General features: G+C 33.8%; 1 protein-coding gene across 7 annotated transcripts in view; it reads left to right on the top strand.

Annotated features, from left to right (window-relative positions):
* MTMR8 (myotubularin related protein 8) overlaps nt 1-14,593 on the top strand; it is a 162,683-nt gene that overhangs the window by 65,093 nt on the left and 82,997 nt on the right. The gene's annotated exons all lie outside the window — the stretch shown is intronic.

The raw sequence follows: 14,593 nt of genomic DNA on the forward strand, positions 1-14,593 counted from the left end.
TCTCTGATCTATTTGGAGTTTATCCTAGTAAAAGTTACAACATACAGGTTTAATTTTAGATTAAAAAAATAACTATTGAATTGTCTTCAAAATATTAATCGAAAACTCTATTGTTCCCCTGTCATTTAATTTACCACATAATATACTATACTTCCATTATATACTTAGGTCCAATTTTATTTTTTGGTGCCATCATCCTTCTGATTATTTATGTACAAATGGCACATTGCTTTTTTTTAACTTTTATTTTATTATTAGTTTCAAGTATACAGTATGTTGGTTAGGCATTTATATAGTTTATAAATGATCTCCCCGATTGCTCTTTCTTTCCTCTGGCTCTCCACCTAGCCATTACATTAATGCTAGCTGCATTCCCTATGTTGTGCTCCCCATCCCTGTGACCATCTATCAACTACTAATTTTGTATACCTAAATCTTACATAATGTTTTTAACCAATGTTACCCCAATACATTTAATTTAAAAACTGATAGAGCTGAAAGGAGATATAGACAAATATACAAGTATGTTTGAGGACTCCAATACATACTCTCAATAATTGAGAGAATTATTAGAAAGAGAATCAGCAAGAATATAGATCTATTAGATCTAAACAACACGATTAGCAGTATCTAATTGACATGTATAAAACGCAACCCAGAAATACCAGAATAAATATTTTGCTCAAGTGCACATGGTACATTCACCATGTTCTGAGTCATTAAATAATACTCATTAAATTGAAATTGAAAATGATTGAAATTACACATAGTAATTTTACACACATAGTGCGTTTTCTGATCATACTGGAATCAAACTAAAAATTGATCAAAGAAGACTGGAAAGTCTCTAAATCCTTGGAAATTAAAGAAAATACTTCTAAATAATCCACAACTGAAAAAAGAAGTCTCAAAAGAAAATTTTAAACTATGCATAAAACTGACTGAAAATAAAAATACAACTTTTCAAAATATGAGGAATGCAGCTGAAGCAGTACTGACAGGGGAATTTATCGCACTACTTATTTTGGAAACAAGAAAAAAAAATCTCAAATCAATAATCTAAGTTCCCACTTCAAAAAACTGGAAAAATAAGAGCAAAATAAACAAAAGCAAGCAGAATGAAGGAAATAATAGATGAGAACAGAAATCAATGCTATCAGAAGCAGAAAAAATAGAGAAAATTTTTAAAAAGCTGATTCTTAAAAAATGAACAAAAAGCTGATTCCCACCCTCCCCCAAAAAATCAATGTATAAACCTCTAGCAAGACTGACAAATATAAAAAGAGAAAGGACATAACGAAAAATGGAATAGGGGATATCACTACATATCCTGTAGTCATTAAAAAGCTAATAAGAGAATACTACAAACAATTTTACACTTATAATGACTATTTAGAACATATGGACCAATTCCTTGGAAATTACAACCTCCCACAACTCAACCAAGATAACATAGGCAATCTGAATAGTGCTATTATCATTAAAGTAATTGGATTAAAAATAAAATTTCCAGAAATAGAAATCTCTAGGTCCAGATAATATTTGTTTGAGGAGTCTACCACACATTTAAAGAATTAACACAAATTTTATACAATATCTTCAAGAAAGCAAGAAGAGGAGGAAGCATTCCCAACTATTTTTATGAGGTCATAGTTACCCTGAAAACAAAACAAGACAGAATATCAAAAAAAAAGCCCTAGAGTCCAGTATCTCTCATGAACTCAAATGCAAAAAAATCTTCAAGAAAATATTGAGGAATAGAATCCAACAATGCATAAAAAGAATCATGGTGGGATTCAGTCCAAGTATGCAAGGGTAGATGAATGTTTAAAAAAATCAATCAACATAACCTACAATATTGACAAGCTAAAGAAGAAAAATATATCAATTCATACAGAAAAAGCACTCATAAATTAAACATGTATTAATTATAAAAAAAATATCAGCAAGTTAGGAGTAGAGGTGAATTACTTAAATTTGATAAGGAACCTTTATAACAAAACCCTATCGTCATCACTACCCTTAAAATGAAAGACTGAATGCTTTTCCCCTAAGATTGAACCCATGTAATGATGTCCACTCTCTCCACAATTATTGACAGTAATGGAAATTCTAAACACTGCAATAAAACGGTAAGAGGAAATAAAAGGCATACAGTTTGGAAAAGAATGAATAAAATATTCCCTATATGCAGATGCCATGATTATACACATAGACATTCCCCAAAGCTATAAAAAAAACCCCTAGAACTACCGTGAGCTCAACAAGGTTACAGATACAAGATCAACACATAAAAATCAATTGTGAGACGTTCACTTCCATCCATAGGACCCACTTCCTAGTGAAACAAGCAAAACTGGCCAATACTGTAAAAAAAAACTTTTCTTTAAAAAAAATAGAGCAATTAGCTAGTAATTAGTGGAGCCTAGTGCATAATAACAGTTGAGACTGAGAGCTTAATAGAGAAATCAAGAAAAGAGTTAAAGTGATCCGAAAGACTCCAAGAGTAACACTGCAGGGAAACAGACTTTACTATAATAGCTTAACCAAGTGACAGAGCAAAGATTTATACAGTTATGAATTGTTTAACAATGGGGACATGTTCTGAGAAATGAATCATTATTCAATTTTGTCATTGTGTGAACATCATAAAGAGCATTTACACAAACATAGAAAGTAGAGCCTACTACACACTTAGCCTATTGCTCCTATGCTACAAACGTGCACAGCATGATTCTGTACTAAATACTGTAGGCAATTATAATAAAATGGTAAGCATTTGTGTATCTAAACATCTACATATAGAAAACAAGGAGGAAAATACAGTATAAAAGATAAAAAATAGTACACCTGTTTGGGCACTTAATATGAATGAAGCTTTTGCACAAATGGAAGTTGCTCAGTGAGTCAGTGATAGTGAGTGAATGTGAAGGTGTGGGACATTACTGTACACTATTGTAGGTTTCATAAGCACTGTACACTTAAGATACATTAGTTTATACAAATATTTTTCTTCAATAATAAATTAACCTTAGCTTTCTTTAACGTTTTACTTTATAAATTTTTAAATTGTTTTAAACTTTTGACTCACAACTAAAAGCATATGATACAGCTGTACAAAAATATTTTATTTCTTAATATCTTCATTCTGAGCTTTCTCCTACTTTAAGAATTTTATTTCTTTCAAACTTCTTTTGTTAATTTTTTTTTCTATTTCTTACTTTTAAACTTATTTTCAAACATTTTTTTAAAGACACAAACATGCACATTAGCCTAGGCCTACACAGGGTCAGAATCATCAATATCACCGTCTTCCATCTCCACTCCTGTCCCATGGGATGGTCTTTGGGGGCAATACCATACATGGAGATGTCTTGTCCTATGATAACAATGCCTTCTCCTGACATACCTCCTGAAGGACCTGCCTCAGGCTCTTCTTGAAGGAGCATCACTCTTTTCAGAAATATGTTCATGGTGGTTTGCTTGGTTTGTTTCTTTTTTCATCATAGATTTGCTTGTAAGCACCATGAACATTTCTCTCTGCTAATGAAAACCTTTTGGTGTTGGAATCCATGTTTTGAAACCTTTTAAAGAGCTTATTGAGGTCTGCAAAAGTTCTGCTAAACCCTTCACTGTGAATTTTCTAGTGGGCTCTTCATTTTCTTCTCCTGCAGTTTTTTTCCCCCAACTTGCTTATTCTTCAGCTATGTGTTCGTGTCCCAGTTCCAATTCCTCAGGAACCACCTATGGAAGGTTCTCAAAGTTATCTTTATCTATATACCCAGGTTATACTTGTTTGCAATCTCGACCACAGCCTTGTTGGTTTTTGCAACCTCATCATCCTTGGTAAATTCTTTTATTCTTTTTTTTATTATGTTTTATTTTATTAATTTTTTAAATTAAATTTATTGGGGTAACATTGGTTAATATATAATTTTCAGGTGTACATTATAATTTGACATCTATATATTCTATTGTGTGTTTCCCACCCAAAGTTTCCTTCAGCTACCATATATTTGATCTCCTTTATCCACTTCACCCTTCCCCAATTCTCATATATATGACCCCCTTTGCCCTGTCTACCTCTTCCCTCCTCTCACATCCCCCCACCCTCTGGTAACTAATAGCCTATAGTCCATGTCCATGAGTCTCTATTCATTTGTCCTGTTCATTTGTTGCTTTTAGATTTATATCCCACATAAAAGTGATATTATGTGACTTTCAACTTTTTCAGTCTGGCTTATTTCTGGCCTATCTTGAGGTCCGTCCATGTTGTCACAAATGACAGTATTTCATCTCTTCTTATGGCTGAGTAATATTCAAAGGTATATATGTACCACAGCTTCTTTAGCCAATATTCTACCGTAGAATACATTGGTTGCTTCCATGTCCTGGCCACTGTGAATAGTGCCACTATGAACATCGGTGTGCAAATATCTTTTTGGATATCGGTCTTCAAGTCTTTGGGGTAAATACCCAGTAGAGGGATTTCTGGATTATATGGTAGATCAATTCTTAGTTTTTTAAGGAAACTCCATATTGTTTTCCATAGTTGCTATACCAATTTTCAGTCCCACCAGTAGCGTATGTGGGTTTCTTTTTCTCTGTATCCTCTCCAACATTTGTTATTACTTGTCTGTGAGATGGTATCTCATTGTGGTTTTGATTTGCATTTCCCTAATAGCTAGTGATGTTGAGCATCTTTTCATATGTTTGTTGGCCATTTGTATGTCCTCTAGGGAGAAGTGACTGTTCAGGTCCTCTGCCCATTTTTTGATTAGATCGTTTGTGTTTTTGTTGTTATTGAGTCATATGAGTTATTTGTATATTTTGTATATTAGGCCCTTATCAGAGGCATTGCTTGCAAATATACTTTCCCATTCGAATGGTTGTCTCTTTATCTCGTTGATGGTTTCTTTTGCTGAGCAGAAGCTTTTTAGTTTGATGTAGTCCCATTCATTTATTTTAGCTTCTATTTCCCTTGCCATTGAGGTCAAATTTATAAAATCCTCTTTAAGTCCAAGCTCCTTGAGTTTAGTTCCTATGTTTTCTTCTATGTAATTTTATATTCAGATCATTAATCCACTTTGAGTTAATTTTGGCGTGTGGTGATAGACAGCAGTCTAGTTTCATTCTTTTGGAGGTGGCTTTCAGTTTTTCCAGCACCATTTGTTGAAGAGGCTTTCTTTTCTCCACTGCATGTTTTTGACTTTTTTCTCAAAAATTATTTGCCTCTATATCATGGCTTTATTTCTGGACTCTCGATTCTCTTCCACTGGTCCATGAGTCTGTTTTTCTGCCAATATCATGATGTTTTGATTATTGTCAATTTGTAGTATAATTTGAAGTTGGGCAGAGTGATGCCTCCAGCCTTGTTCTTTTTTTCTCAGGATGGCTTTTGCAATTTGGGGTCTTTTATGCTTCCCTACAATTCTAATGATTTTTTGTTCTGTTTCATCAAAAAATGCCGATGGGATGCTGATGGAGATTCCATTGAATCTATATGATACTTTAGGTGATGTGGTCATTTAACTGTTGATTCTTCCAATCCAAGAACACAGAATATCTTTCAATTTCTTTGTGTCTTCTTCAATTCCTTTTAATAGGGTCTTATAGTTTTGATTGAATAGGTACTTCAAATGTTTCATTATATTTATTCCTAAGTATTTTATTCTTTTTGTTACAATTGCAAAAGGAATTATTTTTTCCACTTCTTTTTCTGATGCTTCATTATTAGTGTATAGGAATGCTATGGATTTTTGAACGTTGATTTTTTCTATCCAGAGACTTTACTATGTTTGCATATTTTTTCTAGTAGCGTTCTTCTGGAGTCTTTAGGGTTTTTTATATAGAAAATCATGTCATCTGCAAATAGGACAGTTTGACTTATTTGTTTTCTATTTGGATGCCTTTTACATCTTTCTCTTGCCTTGCCTGATGGCACTTGCTAAGACCTCCAATGTTATATTCAATGACAGTGGTGCTAGTGTACAGACTTGTCTTGTTCCTGATCTCGGAGGGAAGGATTTTTAGTTTTTCACCATTAAGTATAATGTTGGCTGATGGTTTGTCATATATGACCTTTATTATGGTAAGGTACTTTCCTTCTATACGGATTTTGTTAAGTGTTTTGGTCATTAATGTATACTGTATGTTGTCGAAGGCTTTTTCTGCATCTACTGATATGATCGTATTATTCTTATATTTTAATTTTTTATGTGGTGTATCACATTAATGGATTTGCATATATTGAGCCATCCCTGTGCCTCAGGATAAAGCCCATTCGATTGTGATGTATAATCTTTTTAATATATTGCTGTATTCAGTTTGTTAGTATCTTATTTAGGATTTTTGCATCTGTGTTCATGAAAGATATTGGTCTGTAGTTTTCTTTTTTTGAGTTATCTTTACCAGGTTTTGGTATCAGGGTAACATTGACCTCATAAAATGAATTGGGAAGTATTGCCTCCTCTTTGATTTTTTTGGAAGAGTTTGAAGAGTATAGGTATTAAATTTTCTTTGAATGTTTGGTAGAATTCACTGGTGAAGTCATCTGGTCTTGGACTTTTACATTTTGGTAGATTTTTGATGATTGTTTCAATTTCTATACTGCTGATTGGTCTATTCAGATTTCCCAGTTCTTCTTGATTCAGTCTAGGAAGATTGTATTTTTCTTAGTACTGGTCCATTTTTTCTAGGTTATCAAATTTGGCGTTATATACTTTTTCATATTACTGTTGTAAGATCCTTTGTATTTCTGCAAAGTCAGTCATAATTTTCCCTTTCATCCCAGATTTTGTTTATTTGTGTCCTTTTTCTTTTTTCTTTAGTGAGTCTAGCCAGGGGGTTGTCAAATTTATTAATCTTCTCAAAGAACCAGCTCTTTGTTGTATTTATTTTTTTCTTTTGTTTTCTTGTTTTCAATTTCATTTATTCCTGCTCTAGTTTTTATTATTTCTTTCCTTCTGCTGATCATAGGCTTCATTTTTTTCTTCCTTTTCAAGTTTTTTAAGATGAAGCATTAGGTTGTTTATTTGGGCATATTCTTGTTTTTTGAGATAGACCTGTAATGATATGAACTTTCCTTATGACCACTTTTGCCGTGTCCCAAAAGTTTTGATATGTTATACTATCATTATCATTTGTTTCTATTTATCTCTTGATTTCTGTTTTTATTTCTTCCCTGATCCAGTCATTCTTCAGTTACATGTTGTTTCATCTCCAGCCATTTGTGGTTCTTACTGATTTCTTTTTGCAGTTGATCTCTAGTTTCAAAGCAGTATAATCAGAGAATGTGGTTAGTCTGATTTCAACCTTCTTCTGTTTGTTGAGCCTATCTCTGTGTCCCAGTATGTGGTCGATCCTTGAGAATGTCTCATGTGCACTAGAGAAGAATGTATAAACAGATGTTTTGGAATGGAAGGCTCTGTAAATGTCAATTATGCTCAGTTGGTCTAATGTGTTATTTAAGGATGTTGTTTTCTTATTGATTTTCTGTTTGAATGATCTGTCCATATTCGACAGTGGGGTATTTAGGTCCCCTACTACAATAATGTTTTGGTTTGTTTCTCCCTTAAGTTTTGTTAGTAATTGCTTTACATATTCAGCACTCCCTGATTGGGAGCATAGATAGTAATAAGTGTTATGTCTTCTTGGTGCATGATTCCCTTTATCATTATGAAGTGTCCCTCAGTATCTTTCTTTACCTATTTTATTTTGAAGTCTATTTCGTCCAATATTAGGACTGCTACTCCCACATTTCTATGAACATCATTTGCTTGAAATATCATTTTCTACCCTTTCACTTTGAGTCTTTATTTGTCTTTGGAACTAAGGTGTGACTCCTGGAGGCAGCACATGTTTGGGTTTATTTTTAATTCAATCTGAAACTCTGTGTCTTTTGATTGGTGAGTTCAATCCATTTAAATTTAGGGTGATTATTGAAATATAAGGTCTTATAGTCTTATAGCCATTTTATCTTTTGCTTTCTGGTAGCTCAGTGTTTCTATTGCTTCCTTGACCTTGTGTTTCTGTTTTCTTTATTTTGGTTGGCTCTGTGGTTTTTCCCTCTGGTTTTTCTTGTTTTATGTTATATACTTCTGTTCTGAATCTTCTGTGTGTGGTTACCATTACAAATATATAAAGATCGTTTTATATATATATATAGTTGTCCATTTCCTTCTACACATGCCTTATCTCCATTCCCCTTTGTGAATTTGGATCTTTGAATCTTCACCTTTTCAGTCATTAATGTCTCAATTTTTACCTATTTATGCTGAAGTTCATAACTCTTGCTGTATCAAATCTCTTTTTATTTTTTAAGCTTATAAAGCCCTGTTCTTAGTAAAGTTGCACTGCTCTATTTCTATTTTACTGATAGTCATCTTATTCCTAAGTATTTTTTTTTTCATTTTGTTTTAAGTGAGCTGACCCCTTTCAGTATTTCCTGTAGTGCAGGCCTCGTAGTGCAGAAGTCCCTCAATTTTTGTATGTCTGGAAAGGTCTTTATTTCTCTATATTTAAAGGAGAGCTTTGCTGGATACATTATTCTTGGCTGGTAGTTCCTTTCACTTAAAAGTTTGAATATTTGATTCCACTTCTTTCTGGCTTGTGAGGTTTGTGCTGAGAAAACTAATGATAATCTAATGGGTTTTCCTTTATATGTTACTGTCTCCTTTTCGTTGGGTGCCCTGAGAATTCTGTCTTTGTCATTGATTTTAGATAATTTTAATGCAATGTGTCTTGGTGAAGGCCTTTGTGGGTTGAAATAATTGAGTTTTCTGTTGATTGTTGAATTCCGAGCTCCAGCTCATTCCTTAGCTTTGGGAAATTCTTGTCAACTATTTGTCTGAAAATACTTTCTAAACTCTGCTCCTTTTCATCCCCTTTGAGAGTGTCCATTCTTATGTTTCCTCTCCTGATCATATCAGCTTGTTCTTCTATTTCTCTTTCTTTTCTTTTTTTCATTTTTTGGATTCCCTCTTCTTCCTTCTGATTTATTTCTAGATTTCTGTCTTCAGTATCACTGATCCTTTCCTCCATTTGATCTACTCTGTTTCCCAAGATTGGTATTTCATTTTTAAGCTCTTGCAATGTGTTTTCTATCTCCACAATTTCTATTCTGTTCTTTTTGAGAGTTTCAGTCCGCTAAAGAACTCATTGCGCTTATCTAGTTGTGTTCTTCAATTCTTGAAATTGTTGATATGTTTCTTTGGGGATCTCACTGATTTTTTTTTCATAAGTACCATCCTGTATTCTCTGTCATTTAGGTCACATATTTCTATGTCTGAAAGCTTATTTTTGGAGATTTTTCTCTTTCTTTCTGAGATGTTTTGTCACCTTGGTTGTTCATGGTGTTTAATGGACTACTTCTCCACCTGGGCATTAATGGAAGTGTATTCTGATCTTTTTCCAGAATGAAGATTTATTATATAATGGTCTCTCTTTAACCTGTTGCAAAGAAGGTGTTTTTCTTTTCATTTCCTGTAGTTGGTGTCTAAGCCTCTTGGATCTATAATTTATAAAATTTTTATAATGCCTTTTTTTATTTGTTGCAAAAGTCTAAATGTTTTTTTAAATTTTTTAAAGTTTTTAATTTTACTGAAATATAATAGACAATGTGTTGCTTGTATTTACATTGTATAATTCAATGAGTTTTTTTAAAATTATAATTGACATACAATAATATATCAGTTTCAGTTGTATAGTATAGTGATCAGAGCAATAATATATCAGTTTCAGTTGTATAGTATAGTGATCAGAGATTCACATAACTCGCTAAGTGATCACTGTACTAAATCTAGTAACCCTCTTCTCCTTTACATATTTCTTACATTATTAACCATCTTCCCAATGCTACACTCTGCATCTATGTCTGTATTCTACAACTATTCATTTGTACTCCTTAATCCATTCGCTTCCCCCCCAACCCACCTCCCATCTAGTGTCCCTCAAAATAGTCTCTGTATCTATGAGTTTATTTCTGCTTTTGTTGTTGTTGATTTTGTTCTTTAGGTTTCATATGTATGTGAAATCATATGATACTTGTCTTTCTCTATCTGACCCATTTCATTCAGCACAATACCCTCCAGGTTCATCAAGGCAATATCTCCATCTCCTTCCTTTCAGTCTGTGTGTGTATTTTTATCTGAAGCGAAGTTCTTCTAGGCAGTATATGTAGAGGTCTTGTTACTTATCTATTCAGCTCCTCAGTCTTTTAGTTGGAGTACTGAATTCTTTTCCATTTGAAGTACTTGTTGATAGGAATGTACTTATTACCATTCTTTATTACTGTTTTTGATACATGTTTTTTCTTCTTAAAGGAGTCCCTCCAACATTTCCTGTATTAATGGCTTCATGATGATAAATTCCTTTAGTGTATTTTTGTCTGGGAAGCTCTTTTATCTGTCTTTCAACTCTAAATGATAGCTTTGCTGGATAAAGTATTCTTGGTTGTAGATCCTGTGTTGTCATCACTTTGAATATTTTGTGTCAAGCCCTTCTGTCCTCCATAGCTTCTTTTGAGAAATCAGCTGCCAGTCTTATGGGTGTCATCTTATTGGTAACTGGTAACTGATTTTGTCTTGCTACATTTAAGATTCTCTCTTTGTATTTAACCTTTGGCATTTTAATTATGATGTGTCTTGGTGTGGGCCTCTTTTGGTTCCTGGTTTTTGGGTCTCTCTGAGCTAAGAATCGTTTTATGTCTTTTTCCTTCACCAGATGAGGGAATTTTTCCATCATTATTTCTTCAAATAGCTCTTCAAAATCTTATTTTCCTTCAGGTACTCCTATGACATGAATATTTTTACCTTTAATAGTGTCCCATAGGCTTCATAAATTATTGTTATAGCCTTAGCTTCTTTTCTTGCCATTTTGATTGAATGTCTTTTGCTTTCCTATCCTCTATATTGTTTTTTTGATTCTCTTATTTATTCACTTTGTTAATTGCATTTAATATACTTCTCACTTCAGATAATGTATTCTACATTTCTGACTGGTTTCCTTTTATAATTTCCATTTCCATTTTTATGTTTTTTATCTTTTTGTTGAAGTTTTCAATGAATTCATTTACACTTCCCATAAGTTCATTGAACATCTTTATAACCTGTGTTTTGAAATCTGCATCTTTTAGATTGGTGGACTCCATTATTTCTGGATCTCAGTTCTGTTCTCTCATATGGTTTCTGCTTCTTTGTCTTCCAATGTGGCTGCCTTTCTGTGTCTGTTTCTATGTACTAAGCAAAGCTCCTAAGTCTTCCGGGCTTATAGGTATGAATTTGTGAAGTAGGTGTCCAGTGGCATAGCCCTGTGAGGGGTTCAGCTGCAAGCCAATTTTAGCCAAAGCCTATGCCTCTCTGGGGCCACCTGTTAAGATTCAGCAAACAACCCTCCGATGCTGTGCTTATAGTTTCCTCAGAAGGCCACATCGGAAACCGAGACCACTTGCCAATATTGTGAGTTTTGGTGCTGCTCAGCAAGGATCACCTGACTCGCCGAGGACATACCTGAATGTGGCTTAAGTAGTGCTGCGAGTTGGGGGAGGTAGAGTTTTAGAGCATCCTCTCGGTGGAGTGACCTCTGTTGTCCAGTTCAATGATGTCTCCGCTATTGCAGCACTAAATCCTCTCACTGTGAGGTGGTAGGGCTCAACAGAGGAACAGTGGATAATGCCAGCACTTCTCTTCAGAGCTATTCTCACCTCAGCCCTTAGTCTGACAACTCAGTGCCCCCCTGTAAGTCCTTGGTGCCCCCTGCACAGCCAAACCACATTGTTGGTTAGAGCAAGCAAATCCATCACCACAAAAGTCCTCTCGTGGATATGGCTTCTTTAAGAGGCGTCTCCAGCTTCCGGCTGCTGCTGCCATAGCCTGTGTCCCATTCAGCCACTTGGGACCAGGCAGCCTCGTGTTCTCACCCTGTTTTATCTTTTTCCATTGCAGAGTGTTTTCTTAAATTTCTTCTTAGTTGTATGGCTTATTCATCTAGATCCCAGGCGAGTTTTCCTTGCTCTTTGCTCCTTGTTTCTGTCACGACTTTGATTTGGTCACTAGAGTTATGAACAGAACCTCTATTATATGCCACATTTTTCCTAGTCTGCCTTTTCTTTCTTAAAGATATTCAATCACTCTTTTTACCCTTAATCTCAGTTCCTCTCATTGTTAGCGTCAGTTTCAGTAGCATTTGCTCAGATTTCCCAGGGACTCTGCGGTATTCTGTCTTGTAGCATATGAAAGGGAGGGGCCTTGCATGTTGGGAGATGAGTGCTGTGGTTCAGCCTCATGTTTTTCAACCATGGCTGGTAATAATCAACTGTTGCTTCTCTTCCATCCCCACTTCTCTGCTTTCTGCCCTGATGACTGAGCCCTGCTGCCAGCCACATGGAGCTCACAGCTCTCCCAGGCAGGGCTGTCGGGGAACCTGCCCCACATTCTTCCCTCCCCCTCCTCCTGCAGGGATCTCTGGCTATGAGAGTCAGCCTCTTTGTTTCTCCCAGTCTATCACCCGGACTCCCGAGGTTCTGACCTATGGTAGTTCTTATGCGCAGATCCCACGCTCAGATGTACTGGTGTGTAGTTTTGGTGTTTTTGTTGAGTTTTAGATGATCTTCTTATTGTTTTTTCAAGGGGAGTGATCTAGGGACGTCTCTCACTCCACCATGTTTCTGAAAGTTCTCTATTTTCTTATTGATCTTCTCCCTCATTGTTCTTATCATTATAGAATGTGGGATATTGATGTCTACAGCTATTACTCTAAAACTATTTTTCCCTTCATTTCTGTGTATTTCTCCCTTTAATTCATTCAAGTTTTGTTTAATGTATTTTGGGCTTTATCATTAGGCATATATGAGTTTATAATTATATATTCTTGAGGGACTGACCCTTTTATGAATGCATAATGTCCTTTTTTGACTCTAGTATCAATTTTTTGACTTAAAGTTTGTTTTGTATTTATTAGTGTAGTCACACCAGCTCTCTTTTGGTTACTATTTGCATGGAATTTTTTTCCTATCCTTTTAGTTTTTCACTTTGAATCTAAAGTGAGTGTCTTGAAAACAGCCTATAGTTAGATCATGTTTTAGATCATTTTTTTTATCTATTTGCAAACTCCTGCTTTTTAATTGGAGAATGTAGTCTATTTATATTTAAAATAATTTCTGATAAGAAAGGACTTCCGCCACTTTGTAATTTATATTCTATATATCTTAAATCTTTTTTATTACTTAATTTTTCCACTATTACTTTCTTTTGTGTTAAATTGATCATTTAAGTATATCGTTTAATTCCGTTCTCTTTCTTTTTCTGTATATTTTTGTTATTTTCTTATTTGTCACTCTGGTGATTATAATTAACATTTTAATTTCATAACATTCTAGTTTCAGTTAATACTAATTTACCTCAATTGTACACAAAATCTCTACTTCTGTACAGCTCCATTCACCTCTTTATATTATTTTCATAAATTACATTTTATATTTTGTGTGTCCATTAAAATAGACCCATAATTATTATTTTTTGAAATTTGTTTAAAGAGGTAAAGAATTACAAATCAAAACTATAATATTGCAGGCTTGTATATTTACTTAATTAGTTACCTTTATTAGTATTTTTTATTTCTGTGTATAACTTTTAATTTCAGCCTAAAGATCACTTTTTAGTTTTTTTTTTCTTATAGAACAAGTTTACTAATGATTAACTTCTTCAGCTCTAGTTTATCAGAGAATATCTTAATTTCTCCTTATTTTTTGAAAGGTAATTGTATCAGATATATAATTCTTAGTTGACTTTTTGTTTGTTTGTTTGTTTCGGTTTTGTTTTTAAGCATTGTATGTGATCCCACTACTTTCTGGCTTATGTGATTTCCAATGAGAAATAAGCTATTAATCTTTTTGAAGTTTCCTTGTATGTGGTGAGTAGCTTCTGTCTTGTTGCTTTCAACATTCTGTGTCTTTTTATGTTTGATTATGATATATATCAATGTAAATCTCTTTGAATTCATCCTACTTGGAGTTTCTTGAGCTTTTTAAATGTGTAGATTCATCTTTCATCAAATTTAGGATGTTTCTTACTATTTTGTCTTTGAATATTCCTTCTGTCCCTGCTATCTTTTCTTTCATTCTGGGACTACCATTATGTGTGTGTTGGTATGTGTAATTGTCTCTCACAGCTTCTTCAGACTCTGTTTACTTTTCATCATTGTTTTTTTTTCTTTCTACCCCTTAGAATGGGTGCTCTCAATAGTCCTATCTTCTGTTTATATCATTATTCTGCCTGCTCAAATCTGTTGTTAAATTCATCTAGTGAATTTTTCATTTCACTTTTTGTACTTTTTATCTCCAAAATTTCTATTTGGTTTCTTTTAATAATTTATCTATTTATTGATATGATAGTTGTTATTCGGTGAGATTTAATTTCCTTGTTTTTCTTTAGTTCTTTGAGCATATTTAAGATAATCGATTTAAAGTATTTGCCTAGTAAAACCAATGTTTGGATTTATTCGTGAGTGGTTTCTATTAATTTATTCTATTTGCGGTGAATTTACCATACTTTCATGTTTCTTTCCATGCCCCATAATATTTTTGTTGAAAATTGGA

The sequence above is a fragment of the Rousettus aegyptiacus genome, unplaced genomic scaffold, assembly GCF_014176215.1.
Source record: "Rousettus aegyptiacus isolate mRouAeg1 unplaced genomic scaffold, mRouAeg1.p scaffold_m13_p_9, whole genome shotgun sequence".
NCBI classification, from domain to species: domain Eukaryota; kingdom Metazoa; phylum Chordata; class Mammalia; order Chiroptera; family Pteropodidae; genus Rousettus; species Rousettus aegyptiacus.